The sequence below is a fragment of the Macaca mulatta genome, chromosome 11 (genome assembly GCF_049350105.2).
Source record: "Macaca mulatta isolate MMU2019108-1 chromosome 11, T2T-MMU8v2.0, whole genome shotgun sequence".
NCBI classification, from domain to species: domain Eukaryota; kingdom Metazoa; phylum Chordata; class Mammalia; order Primates; family Cercopithecidae; genus Macaca; species Macaca mulatta.
Window position 1 is genome coordinate 82,826,863 of NC_133416.1, and position 17,828 is coordinate 82,844,690.

Consider the following 17,828-nt stretch of genomic DNA (forward strand, 5'->3'; position numbering starts at 1 on the left):
TCCTTATAATAGTTGTCTCATAAAAATATGTATATTTTATTATAAAACAAGAATATTCAAATGGACATCCACATTTTGGCCCCAAATCCTCCCCTTTCCTGTGTCTTATGCAAAGTAGAGGTCGATAAATATTTCTCAAATGAAAGTTAAAAGCATGAAAGAATGTTTTATTTGGATTTTGATGCCTTTCTAGTGAGATACTACCTGTTTTTCATTTAATCACAGCTTACTTTTTTGAGATGAGAAAATGTAGACGCAAAGTCATAAGCCACCAACATCATAAAGAGCAGACTCAGGTACTGAACTGTATTCTCTGCCTGTCCCTTCATGCAATTTCTTTCTACTTTCCACAGAAAAATCCCCCCTTCCTGCTATTTCCACCCCTGAAATATTTATAGGCTGATGTCCTCTTTAGTCATCACTGAGCTAAGCTGCAATCTTGTAATCATTTCTCAGAAGTCATTTTCTCCGTTGGCTTAATCATTTCATTTACTTCTGACTCCACCTAATGTGCTTACGTCCCTTAGACATGAGGTTCCAGAACTGAAACAGCCCTTCAAGGAACCAGAGAGAAGCCAGGCAACATCAATGAAGCCCCTTGATAATAGAACGTGTCCTCACATGTGACTCCATAGATGTTTTGCTGTGGGACTCTTTAATTCCATCTTGCCTTATAGGCAAGATGCAATCTTTATCAGAGCTCCAGGGATAATGCTGTGTCACACAAAAATGTGCACTACTTTTGATGTCAGGTACACCTGGGTTCAAATCTTGGCTTCCCGATTTACTACCTGTATAACCTAAGGCAAGTTATTAAGCATCTCTAAATCTTGGTTTCTTCGTCAGAGATAAGTTGGGAGGAATACTAGCTACATCATAGGAGTCTTGTGAGAACTAAATCACTTCATATATGTAAATGGTCTGTGTATACTATACCTAGCACACATTATATACAGCACTCTTACTAACCTCTAAATCTAGTGTTAAATCAATTTCTCTCTCTCTCTTACCTGACTCCATTCAATTTACCAGGGATTCTGTCCACCTTTCTTTCATTTTTTTCTGAACGTATCCATTTTTTCCCATTGATATGAGTCACAATTAGATCAGCTGCCACCTGATCAAACCCACCATCATTTCTAACCAGACCATTGCCATAGCCTCCTGACTCAATTCCCCTGCTTTCATCCTTGCCCTTTATAATGCGTTCTCTACACTGTAGCGATGTCATCTTTTTAAAAGATTACTTGGATCAGTCCGCTTGCCTGCATAAAACATGGCATAGGGTTCCCACTACACTAAAATACAAATCCAAAATTCTTGCCATGGACTACAGGACCTCAAGTGATCTTTCCCTGCTTGTATCTCTGAAGTTATCCTTCTCCCCTCTTCTATCACTTACTCTACATTTAGTTTCTTGAGTGGTTTCTTGAGTTCACTAAGCTTATTCTGGTGCCAGAAAATTTGCCCTTTCCATTCCCTGAGACTTAGATGTTCTTCCCCAAGATCTTTATATGATTGGTTCCTTCTCATCATTTCAGTCTAAGACCAGAGGTCACCTCCTCCAAGAGGCCTCCCTTGGTCACCAAATCTCACGTTGTCTCTCCCTGATAACCTAACACTGACACTTTCTAGCACATTACTTGGTCTTATTTTCTTTATGTCACTTTATCACTATCTGAAATTACCATATTTACTTGTTTATTTCCAGAATGTTTGTCTCTCTCAATAGAATGCTAGCTCTATGAAAGAAGGAACTTTGTCTACTTTGCATATCTCAATATTGTTACCTCCTAAAATTGTGCCTGGCATGAAGTAGGCACTCAAAAAATATTTGACAAATGCATAAATTGGTGTTTTTAAGCCTGTTTTGGAAGAACTGGGCTCTATCATCCTTTTCATAAGGATGAAAAGATAATGAAATCTTAAGGTATTCTCACATAAATTTAATATCTCAGCCCTAAATTTTGTATAGCCAGGAAATTCTGTAGCATTATAAAATGGTTCAGAACACAGAGCGTGTTTTAAGTCCTAGCTTTGCCACTTCCTTTCTGTGTGACCTTGGATAAGCCAGCTGACGTATTAAAACTGGTTTTCTTGTCTAAAAATATAAAGATAATAACGCATACAATATTAGAGGGTTTTGTGAGGATTAAAAAAGCTAAGTCTATAGCACAGTTCCTGGAACATTGTGTGCAGTCAGTAAATGGTGGTTATTATTATTATGGTTATAGTTTTTACAGTAATTAATTCTGGCACCGTACTTTACAAAGAACTTTGACAAATTGGAGTCCATCCAGAGGAGAACAAACAATCTTGTGAAGGGTCTGGAAACCACGACTTGTAAAGAATGATGGAAAGAGCTGAGGATGTTTACCTTGGAAAAGACACTTTTTCAGAGGAACATGATACCTTTTTTAAAAACACTGAAAAGAACTGTCTGGTGGAAGAGAGATTTGATTTATTCAATGTTACTCTGCAGTATACATTTAAAGCCAAAGAGTAAAAGTTAAATCTTAAACTCTTTATGATCTAATAACCAAACGTTCCCAAACCAAAATAGCATTGAATTCTACTTATAAGAGTAAAAACTTTTAAGTCATGTTTGCATAAATTTTTATTAGGGAAATTATATCGTATATGAAGCCATTTACAATTACCATTGTATTAGCCTGTTTTCACACTGCTGATAAAGACATATCCAAGACTGGGCAATTTACAAAGGAAAGAGGTTTAATGGAGAACTCACAGTTCCACATGGCTGAGAAAGCCTCACAATTATGGCAGAAGGTAAAAGGCACATCTCACATGGTGGCAAACAAGAGAAGAGGGCTTGTGCAGAAAAACTCCCCTTTTTAAAATCATCAGATCTTGTGAGACTTATTCACTGTCATGAGAATAGCACAGGAAAGACCTCCCACTGGACTCCTCCCACAAGATGAGATTTGGGTGGGGACAAAGCCAAACCATATCAACCATATTAAGACTTTGTATCAATATGAAAAGTATGTATAGGATCTCAATTGCAGAAAATGGACTATGAAATACATGCATAAGCAGACTATGAAATATAGGCACTCTACAGAGAGAAACAGAAAGAAAGAGAGAGAGAATATAAGCACAAACACACGTAAATAATATGTGTTGCTTCAAGAGGTGATGAGTTTCCTGTCCGTCCAAAGGTTAAAGCAAAGACCAGACAACCTCTTAGAAGAAACAGCATTGAGAAGTAATATTACAGACAAAGCACTGGCTAGGGTGAACACTGAAAAGATTTCAAAGCTCCATGGGTCTATGATCTGATGAAATATATCGTTGAATTGTGGGCACAAAATTGTGCTTTTTAAAATAGTGCAGATGACATTAAGCCTCTCAAATATTTTCATTTCCTCTCAATTAAAACAGGCAAAAAAATCGAATACCAAGAGACCCAAGTTCTGGGCTCCATGGTCTACTGGGACATTGTGGCATCAAGACCCACAAAGTGGACGTTTCTGGCCATTATTTCTCTTCTGCTCCAGCAAAAGTCTGTCAACCTCTCTGAACCTCATTTTCTGGATCCTTTCCCAAAAAGAAGGAAGTTGCATGCTTTCTATATCTAAAAATCTGTGCTTCATCTTGATTATTTTCTTTCATAATTCTGAGCTTGGCCAGGAATTAGAAGCCACCTGAACTTTGTAAATAAGGAATTTCTAAGAACACTAATAAGGGAATAACTGTAGGAGAATTTTGGTCCCCAAATCAGGGATGGTCCTTTTTCCACGTAAGTTTCAAAAAGTAATAAATAATTCCTATTATAATTCAATGTGTGAAAAGTTTACAATTCTAAGAGACAAGCATCCATAAGTAGAGTTTTCCTAGAAAGTCTCTTTATATTTTATGCAAGATGTCATTAAGTCATCACCTGCATTGCTTTCTTGGCTTTTTGTTGATAAAGGAGCTCTCCTCTGTTGTTGTCAAACTTCCAGGCAAGTTTTCAGACTATCTTCATCCTAGAAGGGCCAATAGACAGAAGATTGCCATTTTCAAGCATTGAATACACAATTGGATCCTTCATTGAGGTCAACTGACCTCCCATTTTATATCTCAGATGATTTCCAGTGGTGGCAAAAACATGTACTTTTCCTTTCCCACTTCGGGAACTATGAGGTGTACTTTGACTAGGCAATAGAGATATTACAAAATAGCAAACCCATAGAACTTCCAGAGACATCATGAATACTGTAAGAACAGCCTCATTCTCTTCGAATCCTTGGTTATAATTCACATAGATTATCTTGTGGGAATAGAACAAAGTAAGCCTTGCTGTGCCATGCTCTTCTGGTGAAGAGTTCTCTGACTTCTATGTTTCAGATGAAGGAATCATTGTAATATGACAATGGTCAGGGAGTGCCCTCCTCTCATGCCCAGAATTGACCTACAGTCCCCAAACCAATAAGCTCAAGCCCAGATGATTACCACCTACATGAAAGGTAACCTTTTTTCTTTCACAAAATAGAATTTTTTATTGTTAATATTTTTATAATTGAGATGAAATTCACATAACACAAGTCAATCATTATAAAGTGAACAATTCAGACCAATTTATTACATTCACGTTTTATATAATCATGACCTCTAACATCTTCATCACCTGGAAATACAACCTGGACCCATTGTGCAGTTCCTCCATTCTCCCCTCTCTCCCGTCCCTGACTCTGTTTTCAGTCTCTAAAGATGTATTTATTCTGGATATTTTATATAAATGAAATCATATAACATGTGAGCTTTTCATTCTAGAAAGATAGCTGTTTAATCATTCCCAAGTTCAGGAAGGCATCATGTTTGTATAAGGAAATAAATAAACAGTATCATATGAATTAATTTATCTAAACAGAATTTATTGAGACCTAGCATTTGCAAAACATCTAGTGCTTTAGGAGCACAAAAAAAGACCTGTTAATTATCCTTGTATTCAAAGAAGTTACAGTTTAGAAAGCGGGTAGCAGAGAAAAAAGATCGAGAGCCAAATCCAAGAGGCCGCTACTTTTTAGCAATCAAAAGAAGCCTGGCTTCTAAGGGAAGCTTGGAGCTTTGAGGTCCTCCATAACTCACATCAAGGAACAGTACTAATATTAGTTAGTATTCATGGTTGCAAGTTTCAGAAATTCAACTGAATTAGTCTAACACAAAAAGGGAAAATCGGCCGGGTGTGGTGGCTCACGCCTGTAATCCCAGCACTTTGGGAGGCCAAGGTGGGTGGATCATCTGAGGTCGGGAGTTCAAAACCAGCCTGACCAACATGGAGAAAGCCCCTGTCTGCTAAAAATACAAAATTAGCCAGGCATGGTGGCACATGCCTGTAATCCCAGCTACTCACGAGACTGAGGCAGGAGAATCGCTTGAACCCAGGAGTCGGAGGTTGCGGTGAGCCAAGATCTCGTCATTGCACTCTAGCCTAGGCAACAAGGGCGAAACTCCATCTCAAAAAAAAAAAAAAAAAAAAAAAAAGTTGGGGAGGAATATATTATGGAAAAGCAGGGGTGGCTCACAATGCGTGGTAGCAGAAACAGAGCCCAGACTCAAAGCAGAAGCTTTTTCTCATCTTGATTTCTATCTTAGTCCGTTCAGGCTGCTATGACAAAATACCACAGACTGGGTGGCTTATAAACAACAGTAACGTATTTCTCACAGTTCTGGAGGCTAAGAAGTCCCAAGTCAAGGCAGATTTGATATCTAGTGAGGGCTCACTTTTTCACAGATAGCCACCTTCTTGCTGTAATTTCACATGGGGTAAGGGACAAGGGGTTTCTCTGGGGTCCCTTTTATAAGGGCACTTATCCCATTAGGGAGGGCTCCACTGTAATGACCTAATCATGTCTCAGAGGCCCCACCTTCAAACAACATCATCTCAAGGTTACGATTTTAACATATGAATTTTGGGAGGACATAAACATTGATTCCATTGCAGCTACTCTATATATTTAAATGTCAATTCATTCTTTGCTCTCTGTTCACATGGTGGACAAAAGACGGTGATCCCACAGTTTCCAAGTTTACATCTCCTTTCTTCAAAAGAGGCACTATTACATGAGGCTAAGAATAGACTCCAGAGTCAGACAGAGGTGAGTTTAAATCCTAATTCTACCATCTACAGGCTGTGTGACACTGGGAAAGTCATTTAACCTCTCGGGCCTGTTTCCTCATCAATAATACTACTGATTTCATAAGGTTCTTTAAAAATTTCATTGGAAAACACATATAAAGATCAATGTTCACCACATAAATCTTCAACAAATATTAACTATTTAATATTATTATGATTAAAGAGGCCATCCCTAAATGAGTGAGTCTTGATAACAAATCCAGATTTCAAAAAAGAGACTCTGATCCAACTTGGGCCAAGTGCTTCCCTCTCCTCCATCAGTAACAGCCAGAGGGTAGAGTCACAGCTGAGAAAGATGGCTAGCAGAGACATTCCTGTGGTGGAGACGCAGGAGCCTGTCTGCAACTGAACCCAGGAGAGAAGATACCAGAATCAGAGAGAAGAGGAGCGGAGTCAAAGTCAGGCCTCCTAACCTGCTGAGGGGACAGCTGCCTGTGGATCCCAGGCCACAGAAGAAAAAACTTATTTGGGGCTTTTGGGACTTAGCTCAAGAGACTCTCTCAGTTGATCTTTGGAACTCGTGCTACTGCTTTTTTAATTTAGTCAATATTGACTAGTTAACCTCCTGAACTTTGAAATCATTGTTTACTCTCTTTTTCTATCACTTTAGCTTGTTTGGATTATTCTTTTATTCTCTCTGACCTTTAGTTTTAGATTTTCCTTTATCTTAGTTGTTCTTACCTCATGGTTTGCTTGCTGCCTTCTGTGTGGTTTTTTTTTTTTTTTTTTTTTGGTGGCAGGGAGGGAGTGGGTTCATTTATGTAACCTAGTGCTTTGTATCATTTTATCTTTAACTCTTCTTTTTATTGTTTTGTTGCTACTTTTAAACCTTTTTATTATTTACAATTTTTAGTTTTCTAAAATTCTACCAGTGAAAAGTATAGATGAAGGGGTTTGGCTGACAGGATGACCCCTCTGACTCCAAAAGATGGATGGGAGCTCATTTCCATTTCAACCATCCTGTAGGGGCCTCCAGACCCTGAGGCTGATCTACAGAAATCTCACAGAAACTCCACATAATTCAGTTTAGAAAGGTGTTTACAGATCCCCTCGGCTAAGGATTACACATCAGGCTGCTTCTCACCACACTTTCTTTCTGCTTTTCTAGGATAAAGTGCCTCCCTTCAGCAGACTGAGTAGGCGGTGAGCCCTATTCTGGAGAAAAAAAGGTTTGTAGCTCTGCCAAAGAATCAGTGAAAGAGGATGCAGCATTCCAGAGGAAAGAGGCCTTCTCATCACGGTGGAGCCGCAGAGCTCAGCCCCAGGACCTCTTCTCTTCTCTGTCTTCATTCAGTTATTGATTTCTTAGGTACTATCCACATACTGATGACTCTCAAATCTATATTTTCAGAACACAACCTCTCTCCTGAACTCTATAATGCTAACCTCCCACTTGACATCTCCATTTCAATGTTCAATAGGCATCTCAAACTTAGCATATCCAGAACTCAATTACAGATCTTTCCCCTGCTGAACCAGCTCCTCCCAAAGTCTTTCCCATCTCAGACAACAGTAACATCATCTTTCTCTTATAGCCCATATCCAATCCATCAACAAATTCTATTGGTTCTACTTCAAACTTTGATCACCTCTCACCTGGAATAGTGCAGTAGCTTACTTATTGGTCTCTCCGCTTATATCCCTGCCTCCTACAGTCTACTCATTATGCAACAGCTGCAGTGATCCTTTAGAAATATTTATCAGACCATATTATCCTGCTGAGAACCTTCAATGGTTCCTCATCAGCTGGTTTCCTTGTTCCTCCAATACAATCACACTCCCTCTGTAAAGCCTTTGTATTTGTTCTCTCTTTCTGGAACCCTCTTCTATCAGATATTCACATAGCTTAATCTCTCACTTCCTTCAGGTTCATGCTCAAATACCAGTTCAACATCCTGTACAAAATATTAATAGTACTTACTTCATCATTTTATCCCCTTTGTCACTTTATTTTTCTTTATAGTACTTATCACTGTCTGCCATACTTGCTTATTATCTGTCTCCCCTAACTAAAATATTAGGTTGGTGTAAAGTAATTGCAGTTTTTCCCATTACTTTCCAAGGCAAGAACTACAGTTACCTCCGTACCAACCTAATACAAGCTCCAATGAAGAAAAGATACTTTTTCAGTTTTGTTCTTGCTGTATCTCTAATGTCTGTGTCTATAATGGCACTAGAAAATGCTCAATAATTGTTTGAATACACTAAACAATTAAATAAGTGATTTAAATCCTGGTATTATAGTTTAAGCAGAATTTTATTTTTTTTTAGATGGAGTTTCACTCTTGTTGCCCAGGCTGGAGTGCAATGGCACAATCTTGGCTCACTGCAACCTCCGCCTCCTGGGTTCAAGTGATTCTCCCCGCTCAGCCTCCTATGTAGCTGGGATTACAGGCATGCACCACCACACCTGGCTAATTTTTGTATTTTTCGTAGAGACTAGGGTTTCACCATGTTGGTCAGGCTGGTCTTGAACTCATGACCTCAGGTGATCCACTCACCTCAGCCCCCCAAAGGGCTGGGATTACAAGTGTGAGCCACCGTGCCCGGTCCTCAAGCAGCATGTTCAAACAGTTTATATAAAAAGAGGGTGTTGAGATGCAGGGAAAAAAAACCTAAAAAATAAGATGACAACTGTGTCAACCCTTGAATGAAATACCATTGTGCGCAGGCACTGTGCCAGATGTCTCTTGTGGGTTATTTCTTTTAATCTTAAATGTTATAAGATAATTGACAATATTGGTTCAGCTCTAGTAGATTCTTTGAAACTTATCACCCATTATCTATTATCTTTTCACTCAAGCTGCAGTATTATTCATTGTCAAGAGACATAGACTTCAGAAAATAAACTTGCTGACCAGGAGGGGTGACTCATGCCTGTAATCCCAACACTTTAGGAGGCTAAGGTGGGTGGATCATTTGAGGTCAGGAGTTTGAGACCAGCCTGGCCAACAAGGTGAAACCCCATCTCTACTGAAAATACAAAAAATTAGCCGGGCATAGTGGCGCATGCCTATAATCCCAGCCACTCAGGAGATTGAGGCACGAGAATTGCTTAAACCCAGGAGGTGGAGGTTGGAGTGAGTCGAGATCCTGCCACTGCACTCCAGCCTGGGTGACAGAGTGAGACTCTGTCTCAAAAAAAAAAAAAAAAAAAAGAAAAGAAAAAAAAGAGAAAAGAAAGAAATGTGCTAATCTTGATGTTGTATGCTTTTCCTCCTGCTATAAGGAAAGCAATTATGGCAGGTAAAGGCAAACTGACCATATTTATCCTGAAGAATTCAAAATAAAATCTAATTCATGAAAAAGGTTACAAAGTATTATGGATATACAATCAAAGGAGAAATTAACCTCAACATGTACAATCAAAGAAGACCTTACTAGAATCTAGCACTTGATCTAAGCCTCAAATAATTGACATGCTTTATAAACTCAGAAGTTTGACACAAGGCAAGTTATAGTGTAAGGAAGGACAAAGAACTCCTAAAAAGCAAGGTATGCAAGAAACCTTTGAGTAAGTGGTAGGCAACTTCTAAGGCAGCCCCCACTGATCTCCACCTCCTCATATTTACGTCATTGTGTAATACTCTCCACTTGAATATGAGTAGGACCTATGACTTACTCCTAGCCAACAGAATATGACAAAGGTGGGATGTCGCTTCCATAATTAGGTTACATGATTGTGACTTCTGTCTTTTAATTTATTTATTTATTTTGAGACAGAGTCTTGCTCTGTCGCCTAGGCTGGAGTGCAGTGGTGCAATCTAGGCTCACTGCAACCTCTGCCTCCTGGGTTCAAGCAATTCTCCTGTCTCAGCCTCCTGAGGAGCTGGGACTGCAGGCGCCTGCCATCGTGCCCGGCTAATTTTTTTTTTGTATTTTTTAGTAGAGACAGGGTTTCACCATGTTAGCCAGGATGGTTTTGATCTCCTGACCTCATGATCCACCCGCCTTGGCCTCCCAAAGTGCTGGGATTACAGGCATGAGCCACCACGCCTGGCCTAATTATTATATTTTTAGTAGAGATGGGGGTTTCACAATATTGGTCATGCTGATCTCGAATTCCTGACCTCAGATGATCCACCTGCCTTGGCCTCTCCAAGTGCTGGGATTACAGGTGTGAGCCACTGTGCCTGGCCAATGACTTCTGTCTTATTAGCAGACTCTCTATTGCTTTCTCAGCTTGTATGCTTTGATGAAAAAAGCTGTGATTTTGGAAAAGCCCATGTGTCAAGAAACTGAGACAGTCTCTAGCCAATAGACAGCAATGAATTCAGGCCCTCAGTCTAACAGCCTTTCGCACTCAAGCCTTCAGATGAGAGCTCAGCTCTCACCAATACATTGATTCCAGCCTTGTGAGGGACTCTGTCTCAGAGAATCCAGCTAAGTCAGGCCAGTATTCCTGATCCACAGAAACAGCAAGATAATAAATGTGTGTTGTTTTAAGCTGCTAAATTTTGTCATAATTTGTTACAAAGCAAGAAATAATTACTTTAATTTAGGACTAACGATACATTTGCATTTTCCCCAAAATCTTTTTTTGTAACAAATCTTTTAATTTGTAGTTCAAGTATTTATTTAGTAAATATTTATTAAGAGTCTGTTTTTTGTAATTATTGTTGTTATAGTGAATATAAAGACTGGGAATATCAATCAGAGAAAGACCTCTCCTCAAGAAGACTGGTCCAGGTAGGTAAGAGGTGCTCACAAACAATTAAAACAAGGTAGAAGCTACATGCTAAACGACAAGAAATAGCTGGAGATGATGTATCAAGAATGTATGGTGGAAGTGCATTGAATCGGGTCTTGAAAAGCAGGTTGGGCATATAAGGGATACACAATGGACTGTCTGTAAGCAAATACATGGAGGTGAGAATTATGGGGCATGTACGACAGATGATAAACAATTTCTTTCACTACGGAGTAGGACACATTTAGGGTAGAAGGTTCATACAGGTAGACAGAATTGGAGAAGTAGGTTGGACCATATTGGGAAGCTCCTTGAACTGTGGGCAAAGGGCTAAGAGTTGGTGCTTTTTAAAACATTATTCAAACTCCGTTGCCAAAAATAATAGAGTCCCAATTTCCTTTCTGAAACCTTCCTCATTCCATACCTGATACTTTTAAATATTGGGCCAAAGGTAAAAACTTCCTGTACTTTTATCATGTCCCAGTTTGTTCAAGATTACTTATCCATTGAGTCTCTCTGAAATGGCTCACTGCATTTTATAATGCAATTTGAAGACCCAAGTATGATTGAAATTGAGAAACTAACACCATCTATAAAGTATTGTATGCATTTTTACTATGTGTAGATTATTGTGGTGACTCTCTGCATTTGTTTCCAGTACAGAAAAAATTCTTACAGCTTTTCCATACCCCCTACCCAAAATGTCACTTTCTTGAAGTATTCTCATTTATTCATCAGAGTTTGGAGGAAGGCCATATGGCTGCAAAATATGTATTTATGTCTAATTTGTGCACTGCTTCTGCTTGTAATTTCATTTAAGGTAGCTTAAATGGCACTCAAACAGACAATTTTTACTTGTACATTTACCAGCATGAAATCACTTTGAAAATCCATTCAAGAACATCATGAAATTAATCTTCACTGGAGGCTTTCTCTACATAATCTCTGCTAATTACAAAATTCTTCATAGAGGTTATCAAGGAGTTTCAAAAGCTTTCTGCTCACCCAGCAGGATATGGCTCATTTTATAGCCTTTCATATATTACTTTAGGGAAGCACACAAACTTACCATCTTCCTCGCCTAATAGTAAAGGTTGATTGAGATCCTCTGGACTTGTGCTTTCATAGCTATTTTAATGCCCAAAACAACACATAACCAAGCATCCCTCCAGACTTTCAAAGTATCAACAAATAGTGTTTTTGAGCTTGTTTCTCTCAATTTTGGACTCTGTACATCTAATTATGTTTATAGCACGCATAATCCTATGACACCAACTGTCCAACAATCATATCACCATCCCCACATCTTCCCAGCTAAAAACTGTTTACAATTCAGTGTCACAATTTGATTTTTTTTTTTTTTTTTTGATTGATGATACTTAAGCAGCTGGGAGAATTAATGGAGTTCAGCAGAGGCCACAGTCCTAACCAGGGTTTGTAATTGATATCTGGGAGGCCGCGGCCTTTTCTTTCTGCAAAAGCAGTCTAATTAGTGAGGCCTGCATGTCTGTGCAAGGCAAGAGGAGAAGGTGGTGGAGGAGGAAACCTGAGGTCCCCTGAGGGTTTGAAACTGCTTGGCTTTCTAATCAGAACAGTTCCACAGAAGCAAAAGAGGTAGAGTGCTTCTAGAAAAGACAGACTCTTCAAACATATTTGCAACATGTATTGCTGCAAATACACATAACATACAGTATTTGCAATTTACAGTCATCATTCTCCAATTAATGTTCAAAAGACTTTAGTGGTTTACTCCTCTAACCCTTAGGTATACAGAACATAAATTTATTCACTTAAAATTTAACTTGTCAGTACAATTCACTTTGGAATATTTTTAAATAGTAAGTTCCTTGATTCACTTAAAATTACTTTATAATGCAATTAACAGAATTATTATTATTTTTAATTAATTTATTATTATTATACTTTAAGTTGTAGGGTATATGTGCATAAAGTGCAGGTTTGTTACATATGTATACTTGTGCCATGTTGGTGTGCTGCACCCATCAACTCGTCATTTACATCAGGTATAACTCCCAATGCAATCCCTCCCCCCTCCCCCCTCCCATGATAGGCCCCTGTGTGTAATGTTCCCCTTCCTGAGTCCAAGTGATCTCATTGTTCAGTTCCCACCTATGAGAACATGCGGTGTTTGGTTTTCTGTTCTTGTGATAGTTTGCTAAGAATGATGGTTTCCAGCTGCATCCATGTCCCTACAAAGGACGCAAACTCATCCTTTTTGATGGCTGCATAGTATTCCATGGTGTATATGTGCCACATTTTCTTAATCCAATCTGTCACTGATGGACATTTGGGTTGATTCCAAGTCTTTGCTATTGTGAATAGTGCTGCAATAAACATACGTGTGCATGTGTCTTTATAGCAGCATAATTTATAATCCTTTGGGTATATACCCAGTAATGGGATGGCTGGGTCATATGGTACGTCTAGTTCTAGATCCTTGAGGAATCGCCATACTGTTTTCCATAATGGTTGAACTAGTTTACAATCCCACCAACAGTGTAAAAGTGTTCCTATTTCTCCACATCCTCTCCAGCACCTGTTGTTTCCTGACTTTTTAATGATCGCCATTCTAACTGGTGTGAGATGGTATCTCATTGTGGTTTTGATTTGCATTTCTCTGATGGCCAGTGATGATGAGCATTTTTTCATGTGTCTGTTGGCTGTATGAATGTCTTCTTTTGAGAAATGTCTGTTCATATCCTTTGCCAACTTTTTGATGGGGTTGTTTGTTTTTTTCTTGTAAATTTGTTTGAGTTCTTTGTAGGTTCTGGATATTAGCCCTTTGTCAGATGAGTAGATTGCAAAAATTTTCTCCCATTCTGTAGGTTGCCTGTTCACTCTGATGGTAGTTTCTTTTGCTGTGCAGAAGCTCTTTAATTTAATGAGATCCCATTTGTCAATTTTGGCTTTTGCTGCCATTGCTTTTGGTGTTTTAGACATGAAGTCTTTGCCCATGCCTATGTCCTGAATGGTACTACCTAGGTTTTCCTCTAGGATTTTTATGGTATTAGGTCTAACATTTAAGTCTCTAATCCATCTTGAATTAATTTTCGTATAAGGAGTAAGGAAAGGATCCAGTTTCAGCTTTCTACTTATGGCTAGCCAATTTTCCCAGCACCATTTATTAAATAGGGAATCCTTTCCCCATTTCTTGTTTCTCTCAGGTTTGTCAAAGATCAGATGGCTGTAGATGTGTGGTATTATTTCTGAGGACTCTGTTCTGTTCCATTGGTCTATATCTCTGTTTTGGTACCAGTACCATGCTGTTTTGGTTACTGTAGCCTTGTAGTATAGTTTGAAGTCAGGTAGCATGATGCCTCCAGCTTTGTTCTTTTGACTTAGGATTGTCTTGGAGATGCGGGCTCTTTTTTGGTTCCATATGAACTTTAAAGCAGTTTTTTCCAATTCTGTGAAGAAACTCATTGGTAGCTTGATGGGGATGGCATTGAATCTATAAATTACCTTGGGCAGTATGGCCATTTTCACGATATTGATTCTTCCTATCCATGAGCATGGTATGTTCTTCCATTTGTTTGTGTCCTCTTTGATTTCACTGAGCAGTGGTTTGTAGTTCTCCTTGAAGAGGTCCTTTACATCCCTTGTAAGTTGGATTCCTAGGTATTTGATTCTCTTTGAAGCAATTGTGAATGGAAGTTCATTCCTGATTTGGCTCTCTGTTTGTCTGTTACTGGTGTATAAGAATGCTTGTGATTTTTGCACATTAATTTTGTATCCTGAGACTTTGCTGAAGTTGCTTATCAGCTTAAGGAGATTTTGGGCTGAGACAATGGGGTTTTCTAAATATACAATCATGTCATCTGCAAACAGGGACAGTTTGACTTCTTCTTTTCCTAACTGAATACCCTTGATTTCTTTCTCTTGCCTGATTGCCCTAGCCAGAACTTCCAACACTATGTTGAATAGGAGTGGTGAGAGAGGGCATCCCTGTCTTGTGCCAGTTTTCAAAGGGAATTTTTCCAGTTTTTGCCCATTCAGTATGATATTGGCTGTGGGTTTGTCATAAATAGCTCTTATTATTTTGAGGTACGTTCCATCAATACCGAATTTATTGAGCGTTTTTAGCATGAAGGGCTGTTGAATTTTGTCAAAAGCCTTTTCTGCATCTATTGAGATAATCATGTGGTTCTTGTCTTTGGTTCTGTTTATATGCTGGATTATGTTTATTGATTTGCGAATGTTGAACCAGCCTTGCATCCCAGGGATGAAGCCCACTTGATCATGGTGGATAAGCTTTTGGATGTGTTGCTGAATCCGGTTTGCCAGTATTTTATTGAGGATTTTTGCATCGATGTTCATCAGGGATATTGGTCTAAAATTCTCTTTTTTTGTTGTGTCTCTGCCAGGCTTTGGTATCAGGATGATGTTGGCCTCATAAAATGAGTTAGGGAGGATTCCCTCTTTTTCTATTGATTGGAATAGTTTCAGAAGGAATGGTACCAACTCCTCCTTGTACCTCTGGTAGAATTCAGCTGTGAATCCATCTGGTCCTGGACTTTTTTTGGTTGGTAGGCTATTAATTATTGCCTCAATTTCAGAGCCTGCTATTGGTCTATTCAGGGATTCAACTTCTTCCTGGTTTAGTCTTGGAAGAGTGTAAGTGTCCAGGAAATTATCCATTTCTTCTAGATTTTCCAGTTTATTTGCGTAGAGGTGTTTATAGTATTCTCTGATGGTAGTTTGTATTTCTGTGGGGTCGGTGGTGATATCCCCTTTATCATTTTTAATTGCGTCGATTTGATTCTTCTCTCTTTTATTTATTTATTTATTTTTTTTTGAGACAGAGTCTCACGCTGTTGCCCAGGCTGGAGTGCAGTGGCGCGATCTTGACTCACTGCAAGCTCCGCCTCCTGGGTTCACGCCATTCTCCTGCCTCAGCCTCCTGAGTAGCTAGGACTACAGGCGCCCGCCACCGCGCCCGGCTAATTTTTTGTATTTTAGTAGAGACGGGGTTTCACTGTGGTCTCGATCTCCTGACCTTGTGATCCGCCCGCCTCGGCCTCCCAAAGTGCTGGGATTACAGGCTTGAGCCACCGCGCCCGGCCTCTTTTCTTCTTTATTAGTCTTGCTAGTGGTCTGTCAATTTTGTTGATCTTTTCAAAAAACCAACTCCTGGATTCATTGATTTTTTGGAGAGTTTTTTGTGTCTCTATCTCCTTCAGTTCTGCTCTGATCTTAGTTATTTCTAGCCTTCTGCTAGCTTTCGAATGTGTTTGCTCTTGCTTCTCTAGTTCTTTTAATTGTGATGTTAGAGGGTCAATTTTAGATCTTTCCTGCTTTCTCTTGTGGGCATTTAGTGCTATAAATTTCCCTCTACACACTGCTTTAAATGTGTCCCAGAGATTCTGGTATGTTGTATCTTTGTTCTCATTGGTTTCAAAGAACATCTTTATTTCTGCCTTCATTTCGTTATGTACCCAGTAGTCATTCAGGAGCAGGTTGTTCAGTTTCCATTATTTGAGCGGTTTTGATTGAGTTTCTTAGTCCTGAGTTCTAGTTTGATTGCACTGTGGTCTGAGAGACAGTTTGTTATAATTTCTGTTCTTGTACATTTGCTGAGGAGTGCTTTACTTCCAATTACGTGGTCGATTTTGGAGTAAGTACGATGTGGTGCTGAGAAGAATGTATATTCTGTTGATTTGGGGTGGAGAGTTCTATAGATGTCTATTAGGTCTGCTTGCTGCAGAGATGAGTTCAATTCCTGGATATCCTTGTTAACTTTCTGTCTCGTTGATCTGTCTAATGTTGACAGTGGAGTGTTGAAGTCTCCCATTATTATTGTACGGGAGTCTAAGTCTCTTTGTAAGTCTCTAAGGACTTGCTTTATGAATCTGGGTGCTCCTGTATTGGGTGCATATATATTTAGGATAGTTAGCTCTTCCTGGTGAATTGATCCCTTTACCATTATGTAATGGCCTTCTTTGTCTCTTTTGATCTTTGATGGTTTAAAGTCTGTTTTATCAGAGACTAGTATTGCAACCCCCGCTTTTTTTTTGTTCTCCATTGGCTTGGTAAATCTTCCTCCATCCCTTTATTTTGAGCCTATGTATGTCTCTGCATGTGAGATGGGTCTCCTGAATACAGCAGACTGATGGGTCTTGACTCTTTATCCAGTTTGCCAGTCTGTGTCTTTTAATTGGAGCATTTAGTCCATTTACATTTAAGGTTAAGATTGTTATATGTGAACTTGATCCTGCCATTATGATATTAACTGGTTATTTTGATCGTTAGTTGATGCAGTTTCTTCCTAGCCTCAATGGTCTTTACATTTTGGCATGTTTTTGCAATGGCTGGTGCCGGTTGTTCCTTTCCATGTTTAGTGCTTCCTTCAGGGTCTCTTGTAAGGCAGGCCTAGTGGTGACAAAATCTCTAAGCATTTACTTATCTGTAAAGGATTGTATTTCTCCTTCACTTATGAAACTTAGTTTGGCTGGATATGAAATTCTGGGTTGAAAATTCTTTTCTTTAAGAATGTTGAATATTGGCCCCCACTCTCTTCTGGCTTGGAGAGCTTCTGCCGAGAGATCTGCTGTTAGTCTGATGGGCTTCCCTTTGTGGGTAACCTGACCTTTCTCTCTGGCTGCCCTTAAGATTTTTTCCTTCATTTCAACTTTGGTGAATCTGGCAATTATGTGTCTTAGAGTTGCTCTTCTCGAGGAGTATCTTTGTGGCGTTCTCTGTATTTCCTGGATTTGAATGTTGGCCTGCCCTACTAGGTTGGGGAAGTTCTCCTGGATGATATCCTGAAGAGTGTTTTCCAACTTGGTTCCATTTTTCCCCTCACTTTCAGGCACCCCAATCAGACGTAGATTTGGTCTTTTTACATAATCCCATACTTCTTGCAGGCTTTGTTCATTTCTTTTTCTTCTTTTTTCTTTTGGTTTCTCTTCTCGCTTCATTTCATTCATTTGATCCTCAATCGCAGATACTCTTTCTTCCAGTTGATCGAGTCGG

The 17,828-nt window shown here is 39.2% G+C and overlaps 1 protein-coding gene across 2 annotated transcripts in view; it reads right to left on the reverse strand.

Moving 5' to 3' along the window:
- Positions 1-17,828, reverse strand: part of KRR1 (KRR1 small subunit processome component homolog) — a 286,342-nt gene that overhangs the window by 158,693 nt on the left and 109,821 nt on the right. The window contains exon 2 of one of the 2 annotated variants that reach the window (XM_077953079.1): positions 3,905-3,992. The exons of the other annotated variant lie outside the window; for it this stretch is intronic. The gene's annotated coding sequence lies outside the window, so the exon portion shown is untranslated. The remainder of the gene's footprint in view (positions 1-3,904; positions 3,993-17,828) is intronic. 2 annotated transcript variants of the gene reach the window in all.